Here is a 12,828-nt window from a genome sequence, read left to right as displayed (position 1 = left end):
TGGAAGAGGAGTAGAGTCTATGGCAGATGTCTACTACATATCTGTTATAGCATACCATTGTTAGGTGGGTTATCTGAGTTCACCTCATTCATATGTATGGTCTGAGATGACAAAATCAAAGGAGTATTGGGAAGTGCAGAGGCAGAAGGGCCAGATAAGCCATGATTCTCTGTATAATCAGGAGAGGCACTATTAGTTCCCGGCCAGGTGAAGACATTACCAAGGCAAAAATCAATATGGAGACTCTGCAGTTTATGCTGTTTTAATTGTTGTAATTTTTTTCTTGTACAGAGATATGTTCATATAAACATTGTCAAGTACATCACAATAGACCTCACCATTCTGTTGTGAAATTAGATCTAAATATTGTGCCTCTGTCACATCCTTTAGTTCTTCTTCTAGGAGTTTAAAATAGTCAATAATCAGTCTCATGTAGTTAAAGCTTAATTCAAGGTTCAATTGTTGCCATTGTTTTAATAGTCCTGGATGTGAGTCACCATAAGTCAGCATGCACGGCTGGCTGGAGGAGGGGAACAAAGGGGAGCCTGGGATGTAAAAAGACCTGAGCTGAAGTCGAGACACATCAATTACAGTTTCAACACATCCACTCCTCTTTGAAAATTGGAGGACGGTGATAATTCCAGACTTAAATGGTTTCACATATTAAAAACATTAGTAAGTAAAGCCTTGCTTTTACAGTAATTCATTAGAAGAATGTTGATATAACATTTACACTGCAAATTTGCTACAATATTGACAACATCATTAAGTTGCTGTACCATGTTACCTTCTGTGTATGTTTTATATTTCACATTGCTACTGCTGTGTAGAAAATAAAACTTAGTAATTGAGACTTTTAAAATAACAAGTTATGTACCTACCATAACGTTCCATGTTAGTTGTCTGCTTCTCGCCTTCTTTCTTGCTGGATGGGTTCGGAGCTGATCCTCGGCTCCGACTCGGCCAATACTAAAGCTCGAGAGCTAATTCCACCAGCTTGAGGCTCCCCCATATCCCACAATGCTAGGCGGTAACTACTCAGATCTCGTTTGATAGCTAGACCAAGCAAAGGAAGTCTCCATAACATGGAGAAAATAACCTACCTCTATAAACCTGAGTGTAAGGAACCCTGGTCTTAATAAAGGGGAAAGAATAGAGGTGGCAGAAGTGTGGGGATAGCAGCTAACAGATAAGATCACAAGAATTTTTCCTCTAGGTCTGTCCAGGCTCGGGGGGAGGAGGGTGGGATGCAAGAAAGAAGGCGAGAAGAAGACAACTAACATGGAACGTTATGGTAGGTACATAACTTCTTAATGTTGTCAATCTCGCCTTCATTCTTGCTGGATGGGACTGCGTCCCTAGCACCTTGTCCTGGGTGGCCTATCGGAACAGACTCTTGAGAACAGTGGAACCAAAGTTGGCATGGTCTCTGGAGGCTATGTCCAACTTGTAATGAGAAATGAAGGTATCAGGAGAAGCCCAAGTGGCTGCTGAGCAAATTGAATCAATTGGTAGCCTGTCCTGAAAGGCTATAGATGTGGCTAAAGCTCTAGTTGAATGGGCTCTGGGTTTTGAAGGCAGTTGTTGATGCCTGATCTCATAAATGAATGTAATCGTAGAAGTAAGCCATCTAGAAAGGGACACTTTAGTAACTGGAAGGCCCATTTTCCCTTTCGCATATGATATAAACAGTTGGTCAGATTTCCTGAACTGTTTAGTCCTGTCTAAATAGTATCTAAGCTGACGGTGAACATCTAAACAATGCAGCTTTTGTTCTGACCTGTTGCAATAGTTAGGGAAAAACACTGGGAGATCAATTGTCTGATTTAAATTTGTTTGAGAGGACACTTTAGGCAGAAAGGAAGGATTAGTACATAGAGATACCCTATCTTTGTGAAACACTAAGTATAGGGAACGACTGCACAGAGCATGTTCAGATACTGTTCTCGCTGAAGTAATGGCTACAAGAAAAAGTGTCTTCCAAGAAAGCAACTTCAGAGAACATGAAACCGCTGGTTCAAAGGGGGGAAGAATTAATGATGTCAGAACCAAGTTCAGATCCCATTGAGGAGGTGGATCTTTGATTGGAGGTTTAAGAAGAAAAACGCCCTTTAGAAAGGCTTTACAGAGCTTGTGAGCCATGATGCTAGACTGTGAGACACCTACATGAAAATTGGATATAGCGGCCAGTTGAATCCTGATGGGAGATGGAGAAGAACCTGATTGAAAAAGTTCTGCTAGGAAGTCCAGAATGGACTGAATAGGAGCAGTGAAGGGATCTATTTTCTTCGATGTTGCCCAAAAGGAAAAACGTTTCCATTTGCTACTATAAATCTTCCGGGTAGAAGATTTATGGGAAGCTACCAAAATGTCTTGGACTGAATGAGATATAAAGGGAAGCCTGGCTAAGGTCGTAATTGGAGGAACCATGCTGTGAGGTTGAGTGAATGAAGAGACTGGTGCAGCCGACCCGATTGATGCATCAGAAGGTCCGGAACTGGGTCCAGATGCCAAGGCTGCTCCAAAAGGTAACGGTGAAGAAAGGGAAACCAAATCTGTCGAGGCCAATAAGGGGCAATGAGGATCATTGAGACTTTCAAAGCGATGGCTTTCTGAATCAGCTGAGATATCAGTGGAAAGGGGTGAAAGGCATATAGAAGACCCTGGGGACAATCGTGGACTAGAGCATCTCTGATGGGATGGCCTGGTTGGGGAAAGAGAGTGAAGAAGTCGAGACACTTGCTGTTTTGGGGAGTAGCAAAAAGATCGCAGCAAGGCTGGCCCCATCTTCGGAAAACTTCCTCCAACACTGATTTTTTTTAGAGACCACTCATGAGGCATGAGAATTGCTCTGCTCAATTTGTCTGCGATCACACTGGACTTCCCAGGAATGTGCGTTGCTATCAGAAAACGCTGAGAAGAGATCGCCCATTGCCACAGTCTGAGTGCTTCTCGACATAACGGGTAAGATCTGGTTCCACCCTGTTTGTTGATGTACCACACTACAGACATGTTGTCCGTCTGAATTGCAATAGTTCCCATGGGAAGAGAGCCCTGGAGGGCCTGCAACGCTAAAAGCACTGCTCTCATCTCTAGAACATTTATGTGCAAGTGGCACTTGAACCGCTGCCACGTGCCCTGGACTGTCCTGCCCTGGTAATGCCCCCCCACCCGATCAGGGAGGCGTCCGTTGTCACTGTAGCTGCCAGGGGAGGAGAAATGAAAGGTCTCCCTAGGAGAAGCTGGGGAGATGTGATCCACCAATAAAGATGACTCCTGCATGACTGAGTTATCCAAATAGAGTGGGACATCGGAAGCTGTTGGAAGGACCACTGTGTGAAAAGCATCCATTGCAGAATTCTCATATGGAATCGGGCTAAGGGTAATAGAGGAATGGCCGCTGCCATGATTCCTAACACTTTCAACACTAGCCTGACTTTGACTTTGCTTCTCTGTAAGACAAGAAGGACCTGTTTGTGTATATCTGATACTCTTTGCTCTGTGAGTCTGGCTGATAGATTGATTGTACTTAAATTTGCGCCTATAAAGGTAATAGACTGACAAGGCGACAAGGCAGATTTTTCAAAATTTATGGAAATGCCTAGGGCCTGGCATGTTTGTAACGTGAAGTCTCTGGCTAGAAGAAGTTGATGCCTGGTGGTGGCTGTCAGAAGTCAGTCTAAATATGGAAACACCTGGAATCCCTGCCATCTCAAATGTGCGGCGACCACTGCCATACATTTGGTAAACACTCGGGGGGCTGCAGTGAGGCCAAAGGGCAGGGCTCTGAACTGGAAGTGACAGGCTCCTAGCCTGAAGCGGAGAAATCTCCTGGAGTGCCTGTTCATCTTGATATGATAGTACGCGTCCTGGAGATCTATGGAGCACATCCAGTTGTCCTGACCCAAGAAGGGTAGGATGGACTGCAGCATGACCATCCGAAATTTTGATTTTCTGATGAACTTGTTTAAGTTGCTGAGATCCAAAATGGGTCTCCAGTCCCCTGTTTTTTTTGGTACCAAAAAGAATTTGGAGTAAATTCCGGATCCTTGTTGGTCTGCTGGAACTGGTTGAATGGCTCTCTTTGATAGCAGCTTTGAAATTTCTAGTGCTGCTTGATCCCTTTGACTGGGTGGAACATCTGGAAGGGATCCTGTTGACTGTTTTGGGATGTGAATGAAGGGAATTTTGTAACCCTCGGATATGATCGACTGTACCCATTTGTCTTGAGTAAGGAAAAGCCAGGCTTCTGGGTACAGAGATAGTCTTTCCCCGACTGCCTCCGAAGGTGGACAGCCAGGCAGCCCCTCAGGGGTGCTGGAAGGGTTTGTCAGGGAAGGTTTCCCTACTACCCTGGTTCTGCGGACCCCCTCTGCCTCTAGGGCGGCATCTATTATTATTATTGTTCCCCCCTCTGCCTCTAGAGGGGAATCGACTTTGTGCGTCAGATGAGACTCCCTGGGCTTATTTGCGGAACCACATCTTTCCACCCTTCTGACCCTTGGGGTAAGGTCTAGAAGGGGTAGAAAAATGGACTCCCACAGCAGAGAGAGTCTTACCTTCTACCTCGCACCTAGTCAGAGTATCCTTCACCTGAGGACCAAGCAGAGATGATCCATCAAAAGGGGAATTAGTGAAGGACGCCTTGAAAGGGTCCGCAAAGCTACATAGCCGTATCCAGGTGTGACGGCGTAAAGCTACACCTGTACCTGCGGCTCTGCTCGCTCCATCCGCAGCATATGAAATCAGGCGCATCGAGGAGTTAACCACTGAGTTAAGGGTTGCCAGCTGGGAGTTCATTGTATCCTGAAACCCCTCAGCCGATGGGTCCTTCAAGGCTTCATTCATATCCTTGAGCAAATCTCTTTGGAGGCGAGTGAAGTGACACAAATAATTCAGCGAACGCATGGAAAAGGTCACTGAAGAGAACATCCACTTACCATACCTGTCCATCGTCCTAGATTCCTTATTAGGAGGATGGACAGGTACCGAAGGATCAGCTAGCTCCTTCTTGGTGGCCGCGGCCACCACCATGGCATCCACCGAGACACCTTTGGACAAAAACTCCTTATCTTTGGGGGCAGAGATGAATTTAGATGGCCTCCTAGGGGTGGGTTCCACTGAATCAGGAGCCGTCCAAGCCTTCCTTGCCACCACTTCCATGAGGGGGTCAAAGGGAGGGGACACCCAGGAGGTGGAAGGTCGAGAGCCAAACGCCTCAAGGTACACTGATTCATCCTCTGAAGGGTTAAGGACTGGCCAGTTCCCCCTCTGTCTCAAAATTTTGAGAATGTCAGCAAAGGAGACATCTTCAGAGGGGGATCGAGGGGAACCTTCAGATTCCTCTAAATCAGTGTCAGATGTAATAGACTCAGGGGAGTCAATGTGCTTCCTCTTGCACTGCCTCTTCCTAGGGGGCTCTCCCACCAGATCAGGAGAGGCCTCGGAAGAGGAGGAAATTCCCAATGGGGATACTTGAGGAGCTGGCTCTCTACGGTCCGATACAAGGGGGTGAGAAGAGATCACCACAGGCACTGTAGATGGGGGGCTGATGGAGCCAACTGTGGGGCAGAACCTGGTTCTAACACACTCCGCATGACCTCAAAGGCACCCCTGTCAGGCAGAGCCAGAGGCCTCTGCTCCGAAGAGCCAGAAAACTCCCTCGGCACTGACAGGGATGGCTCCGAAGCCGATGTCAGAGCCGAACTAACCAGCGCTGAAGTACCAAGAGGGAGAGCGGGGTCGGACAAGGGTCCGATGCCACTCGCCCCCTCAGAGCCGACGAGAGAAGTCCGGTGCTGAGATCCCTCCAAGGAGGAAATTGGAGCAGACGACGGAGCTGAAAGGAAGGGTATCGGGTCCGATGCACTGACAGTCCCGGCTCCGACTAGCCCCGGCTCCGAACTCAAAGGAGTCAGAGGAGAAATATTTTGAGTGATAGGAGCAGCCATCGACTGTTCAGTCGGGCTATGTAACATTTGGGCCAGTACCTCGGACTTAAGAAGTCTGCTCACCACCCTCTGCAAGTCATGGTCTGAAAGCCTCGAAGACCTAGAGGAGTGTGATTTATGGCTCCGTTCAGACAACAATGAGGATGCTGGTGCCGAATGAACGGAGCCGATGGAAGGAAACCTCGATCTTTTCCTGGTAGTTGGCTCCGATAGAATTATTGGAGCCGAACTAGGTTTATCTGCCTCGGTTCCAGCCAAAACCGAGGTAATAGTATGAGACAGAGCCTTGGGATCATCGGCTCCAGCCGGAGCCGATGTCAAAGAAGTTTTAAGACTTCCGGAGGTTGGCTCAGAAGCTGGAGCCGACTGCTTGGAAGTTTTTGATGGCTTCCCCGACACAGACTGAGTCGGGGGGCCATCAGGCTTTAATAAGCCCCTCAATATAAGTTTGTTTTTGCGTTCCTGCAGGACTCTGGGGCTGAAGCCATGACAGACAGCACACGTGTCCTGCAGGTGCAAAGGTCCCAGGCAGTATACACAAGAAGTGTGACTGTCTGTCAGAGACATCTTCTGACAGCACGAATCACACTTCTTAAAGCCTGAGACCTTAGTTTCTTTGGACATAATCCTAGTGTAAACAGTCACACATGTTTACACTGTCACAGTTTAACCAAAAACAAAATTTTTCCACACAAACACACTCACTCACTCCAACTTCTAGGAGAGGGTGGGGAAAAGGCCTAAGGCCCAATGGATATTTTAAGGGAATAACGGAGTTAACAGGGAGGGATTTAACAAAAGGGTCTACACTAATAAATTAGAGGTAAACTACTATAATTTTTAGAAAAAAAAGGGGGGGAGTCTAAGTTTGTTTATTTAAACTAGAAATTCACTAACCTGCAGAGCCGGTTGGAAAAGCACCTCGTCAGCTAAGCGGCAAACGAGATCTGAGTAGTTACCGCCTAGCATTGTGGGATATGGGGGAGCCTCGAGCCGGTGGAATTAGCTCTCGAGCTTTAGTATTGGCCGAGTCGGAGCCGAGGATCGGCTCCGAACCCATCCAGCAAGAATGAAGGCGAGATTGACAACTTAACATTATACTTTCTTCTTTTCTTGTTGGGTTATACTTGTAAATGTTATTGCTTTAGGAAATTGCATTTACTTTGATGGGGTGCACAATGTACCCAGAGCTAATACAAAGTGATATTGCCAGCAAGGTACACAAGCCTTTTATACTTCATGTTTTGTTGCTGAGATACCTGTTGTATGTGCTCCTTTTTGAAATAATGCAGGATAGCTAAATTAAATGACAGAGGACTATGTGACAGTTTTATAAACTTTCATATATAATGGCATATGGGAAGAGGGGAAAGGAGTTGCAAAGATGTTGAGTTTTGATAATAAACTAGTCAGGTGTAATGATAAAGGAATCGTGTTGTATATGCTTATGTATATTTTGATACAAATCTAAGAAGCAGCAGTTAAAAACTCAGTGGCTATCAAACTTACTCATTTTTTACTGTTTTTTTTTAACATGGTAACTGGTCTGGATATATACAGTTCTATTTTCATATGCAACTTTTTTTTCTTGTTTTCATATGCAACCTTGATATAAAACATGTATGAACTTACTTGCATACTGTTTTTTTTAAACACCTTTATTGAATTATCACTTGTGACATAGGCAAATTTACATTTATATAAAAGTAATCAAACTGTATTAACAAATTAATATGAACAAACATTACACTAAACATATATTGCTATATATCATATAACCTAAGCAAAATTACATAAATTATTCAATTCCTGCCCCCTTTTTTTTAAACAAGAAACATCTTTATTAAACTTCACTTACGACATAAGCAATCATACATTTATATTTATTTATTTAACATTTGTTTACCAGGAAAGTCTGACTGGACACAGGTCCTTTTTCTGTGGAGGCCTGGAGAGAAAAGCTCCATGAGTAACAGCAAATTTTAATGCACACCTTACAATAATCAATAAAGTATAAAGTAAACAAAATGAAAACAAACCACAGCGACACAATCCTAGGTGCAAGCATTTTACATCACAAACCATGCTAACATGCTCAGATGGAAGGGGAGTAAGGATAGGTGTATCGGAGGTGGGTTCATATTGTTTTATCATGGTGTGGATGGGAGGAGAAATGGCGTAAAGTTATCCTGAAGGAACAGTATGCTAAGAGTGTTTTGGAAGTGAAAAGAGTGTCAGATAGAGTGATGTTTATGAAGCTGGAAATTGATGGTGTAATGATGAATGTTGTTGGTGCATATGCTCCACAAGTTGGGTGTGCGATGGATGAGAAAGAAAAATTTTGGAGTGAGTTGGATGAAGTCGTGATGACTGTACCCAAGGGTGAGAGAGTGGTGATTGGAACAGATATCAGTGGGCATGTTAGTGAAGGGAACAGAGGGGATGAGGAAGTGATGGGTAGGTATGGTGTTAAAGGAATGCAGAAGGTCAGATGGTAGTGGATTTTGTGAAAAGGATGGACGTGAATGTAGTGAATACATATTTTAACAAGAGTGAGGAGCATAGGGTGACACAAGAGTGGAGGAAGATGCTGCACACAGGTGGATTATATCTTATATAGGAGGGCCAGTTTCAAGAAGATTGGAGACTGTAAAGTGGTGACTGGGGAAAGAGTAGTTAGGCAGCATAGGATGGTGGTTTGTAAGATGACGTTGGTGATCAAGAAGAGGAGTGTGAGGACAGCACCAATGATCAAATGGTGGAAACTGAAAAAGGGTAATTGTGAGGTGGAGTTCAGGGAAGATTTAAGACAGGCACTGGGTGGCAGTGAAGAGTTACCAAATAGCTGGGTAACTACAGCAGAGCTAGTAAGATGGCTAGAAAGGTGCTTGGTATGACATCTGGACAGAGGAAGGATGACAAGGAGACATGGTGGTGGAATGAGGAAGTACAGGAGAGTATACAGAGAAAGAGGTTGGCAAAGAAGAAGTGGGATTGTCAGAGAGATGAAGAAAGTAGACAGGAGTATAAGGAGATGAGGTGCATGACAAAGAGAGAGGTGGCAAAGGCTAAGGATAAGGCATATGAAGAGTTGCATGAAAGGTTGGACAGTAAGGAGGGAGAAAAGGACCTGTACCGATTGGCTAGACAAAGGGACCAAGCTAGGAAAGAGGTGCAGCAGGTAAAGGTGATAAAGGATAATGAGGGAAACATGTTTACAAGTGAGGAGAGTGTGTTGAGCAGATGGAGAGTACTTTGAGGGGTTGATGAATGAAGAGAATGAGAGGGCGAGAAGGTTGGATGATGTGGGGATAGTGAATCATGAAGTGCAATGGATTAGCAAGGATGAAGTAAGGATGGCTATGAAGAGGATGAAGAATGGAAAGGCTGTTGGTCCAGATGACATACCTGTGGAAGCATGGAGGTGTTTAGGTGAAATGGCAGTGGAGTTTTTAACCAGATTGTTTAATGAAATTTTGGAAAGTGATAGGATGACTGAGGAATGGAGAAAAAGTGTTTTGGTACTGATTTTTAAGAATAAGGGTGATGTGCAGAGCTGTAGTAACTACAGAGAGATTAAATTGATCAGTCACAGCATGAAGTTATGGGAAAGAGTATTGGAAGCTAGGTTAAGAAGGGATGTGATGATTAGTGATCAGCAGTATGGTTTCATGCCGGGAAAGAGCACTACAGATGCGATGTTTGCTCTGAGAGTGTTGATGGAGAAGTACAGAGAAGGTCAGAAGGAGTTGCATTGTGTTTTTGTAGACTTAGCGAAAGCATATGACAGGGTGCCTAGAGAGGAGTTGTGGTATTGTATGAGGAAGTCGGGAGTGTCAGAGAAGTATGTAAGAGTGGTACAGGATATGTACGAGGGTAGTGTGACAGCGGTGAGATCTGCGATGGGAGTGACAGATGCATTTAAGGTGGAGGTGGGATTACATCAAGGATCAGCTCTGAGCCTTTTCTTATTTGCAATGGTGATGTACAGGTTGACAGACGAGATCAGACAGGAGTCCCCATGGACTATGATGTTTGCAGATGACATTGTGATCTGTAGTGAGAGTAGGGAACAGGTGGAGGAGACCCTGGAGAGATGGAGATATGCTCTAGAGAGAAGTGGAATGAAGGTCAGCAGGACTAAGACAGAATATAAGAGGGAGGGTAGAGGAATGGTGAGGATGCAAGGAGTAGAGGTGGTGAAGGTGGATGAGTTTAAATACTTGGGATCAATAGTTCAGAGTAATGATGAGTGTGGAAAAGAGGTGAAGAAGAGAGTACAGACAGGATGGAGTGGGTGGAGAAGAGTGTCAGGAGTGATTTGTGACAGATGAGTACCAGTAAGAGTGAAAGGGAAGATCTACAAGAGGGTAGTGATGTCATATGGGTTGGAGACAGTGTCATTGACAAAAAGGCAGGAGTTAGAGCTGGATATGGCAGAGTTAAAGATGTTAAGATTTGCATTGGGTGTGAGGAGGGTGGACAGGATTAGGAATAAGTATAGTAGAGGGTCAGCCCAGGTTGGAAGGTTTGGAGACAAAGCCAGAGAGGCAAGATTACATTGGTTTGGACATATGCTGAGGAGGGATGCTGAGTATATTGGGAAAAAGATACTAAGGATGAAGCTACCAGGTAACAGGAAAAGAGGAAGGCCTAAGATAAGGTTTATGGATGTGGTGAGAGAGGACATGCAGGTGGTTGGTGTGACAGAGCAAGATGCAGAGGACAGGAAGAAATGGAAACAGATGATCCGCTGTGGCGACCCCTAATGGGAACAGCCAAAAGATGATGATGACTGACACGCTCCTACTTGCAAATATTATCTATTAGTTATAATCTACCCAATCATTTTCAGTTAAACATTACGCGTCTGAAGAAACGTTCATGTCTGAATGCGAAAGCACTTATATTTTGATTATTTTATGTAATAAAATGTTCTGTGCCCATACCATAGTATCACCTCATGAGTTTGTTTTACATTTGGACTATATCTTCTCTCTCTGAGGTGCTTTATCCTTGCATTGCTCTGTTTTGGATTGTCAAACATCACATAGCTCATTTAAGTCCTGCCTTCTTTTAAACCTCATTCCTCCCCTGTATATATTGTTCGCACAATTCCCATTTTTTTCCTATGTAGTTTGCTCCTACCCTTTTCTAAAGATCTCAGTTCCAGTTGTTTTATCTCTTTTACTATATTCACTACTTCTAATATAGTTGTTTTAGATTTTGATTTCCATTTTCTGGAAATTGCTTTTTTTAGCAGCCACCATAATTAGACACAGCAAAGTCTTCCTATGTCTAGGCAATTCTGATTCTGTATCATAGCTCATAAAAATCCTCTCCCTTGTCACACCAATCCACCCACCCAGCATCTCTGACAGTGCATCCCACAGGGAATCCTTAAAGTTCACCAACCCACCACACTCCCAGAAAATATGTTCCCAAGTACCTCTTTCTTCCCTGTCACACCTCCAACACTTGCTGTCTACCTGAGGAAAAATTCTCTGGAGACTCCTTGGGGTATAAAAATATCTATGTAAACATTTCCAGGCAAAAATCCTAAATCTTCTAGATTTTGTTGCATATTTGGGAGACATACATATATACTCCCATTTTTCTGAATTGCTTATCCAGTCTCTCTTCCCAATCCTTTCTAACCTCCTCTGATCGATTCTTATAGTTTGTTTGTTTGTGGCTTTCGGCTTTTCCCGGCCAGGGGTCACCACAGCAGAACTCCGGTTTGCTAATGATTGGCAGTAGATTTTTACATGCTGGCTTGCCAGGCCTAATGCACAACCTTCAACAAAGGAACGCCCATTCACGCATGTCGCCACACAGAAGACACTCTGAGAATCGAATGGGCAACAATGCTACCGCAGCACCACCACCGCATCACATCGATTCTTATAGTTATCAAGCAATATTTTATATGCTGTACTAATTATTCCTTTTTTAATGGCAGCTTCTGTTCTAGATTCTATTAAAAACTACCAGTGCCGGTCTTTCATTTAGGACCTCTATTTCTTTCTCTTTACCTATACTCTGAAATCAATTCTTGATAGGGAAGACAATCTCTAACCTGCAGTCTGAATAAATTCTTGACCTCTTCCCATTCTATTCCCTTTCCCCTCTCTAGTTATTTGCTCCCAATACCTTGGTTCCTTTGCTGGTTTTCTCCAATACATTCAAGCTCCCTCTTGCCTGTTGTCTGTATCCCTAATTGCAGTCATACCTGTCAGCAAAATCTCCTTTCTTCATTCCCGTGTTGACTTACTTGTTAGAATACTTTTTGCTACTTTATGGATATAATATTTTGTATGATTATTGTTATTCCCCTTAAAGGCCTGCATCCAAAATCCCAGTCTCTCCTTATTTCTTGAGCTACTCCCCCATTTTAACATAATCTATCTATGTACATCCAGGGGTGAGGCTGGCATAATGGTCAGTGTGTTTACCTTACAGAAACAAGGTGCAGAGTTTGATTCTCACATGGGTTAATTGGCTAGGCTTAAAATGGCCCACAAGGGCAGTTAGCCTAGTACTAATCAGTGAACCTCGATGAACGATCATCCCTTTCCACTCTGAATTACACTTTTCTGTTTGTGTTATGTATAGGAGCCTTAACTGTGTAGCTCTTAAATACCCCCTTCAAATTGGGTAAACCCAATCCACCCTGTTCTACTGGAAGAATCAGCTTATCCCACTTGACTCTTGCCATCTTCCCCTCAGAGATAAAGGCCTTTAACTCTTTATTAATTGCTATCCACAACTTCTCCTCTGGTTGATAAAAATATACCTGATCTGTGTATAAGACTAAAGGGACTAAAAACATTTTGACTGTTTATATCTTACTATCTATATCCATACAACAAAACTT

The sequence above is a fragment of the Protopterus annectens genome, chromosome 5.part1, assembly GCF_019279795.1.
Source record: "Protopterus annectens isolate FY-2018-M chromosome 5.part1, PAN1.0, whole genome shotgun sequence".
NCBI lineage: Eukaryota > Metazoa > Chordata > Ceratodontiformes > Protopteridae > Protopterus > Protopterus annectens.
The sequence above is the reverse complement of the archived record's forward strand: the minus strand, read 5'-3'. Positions refer to the sequence as shown.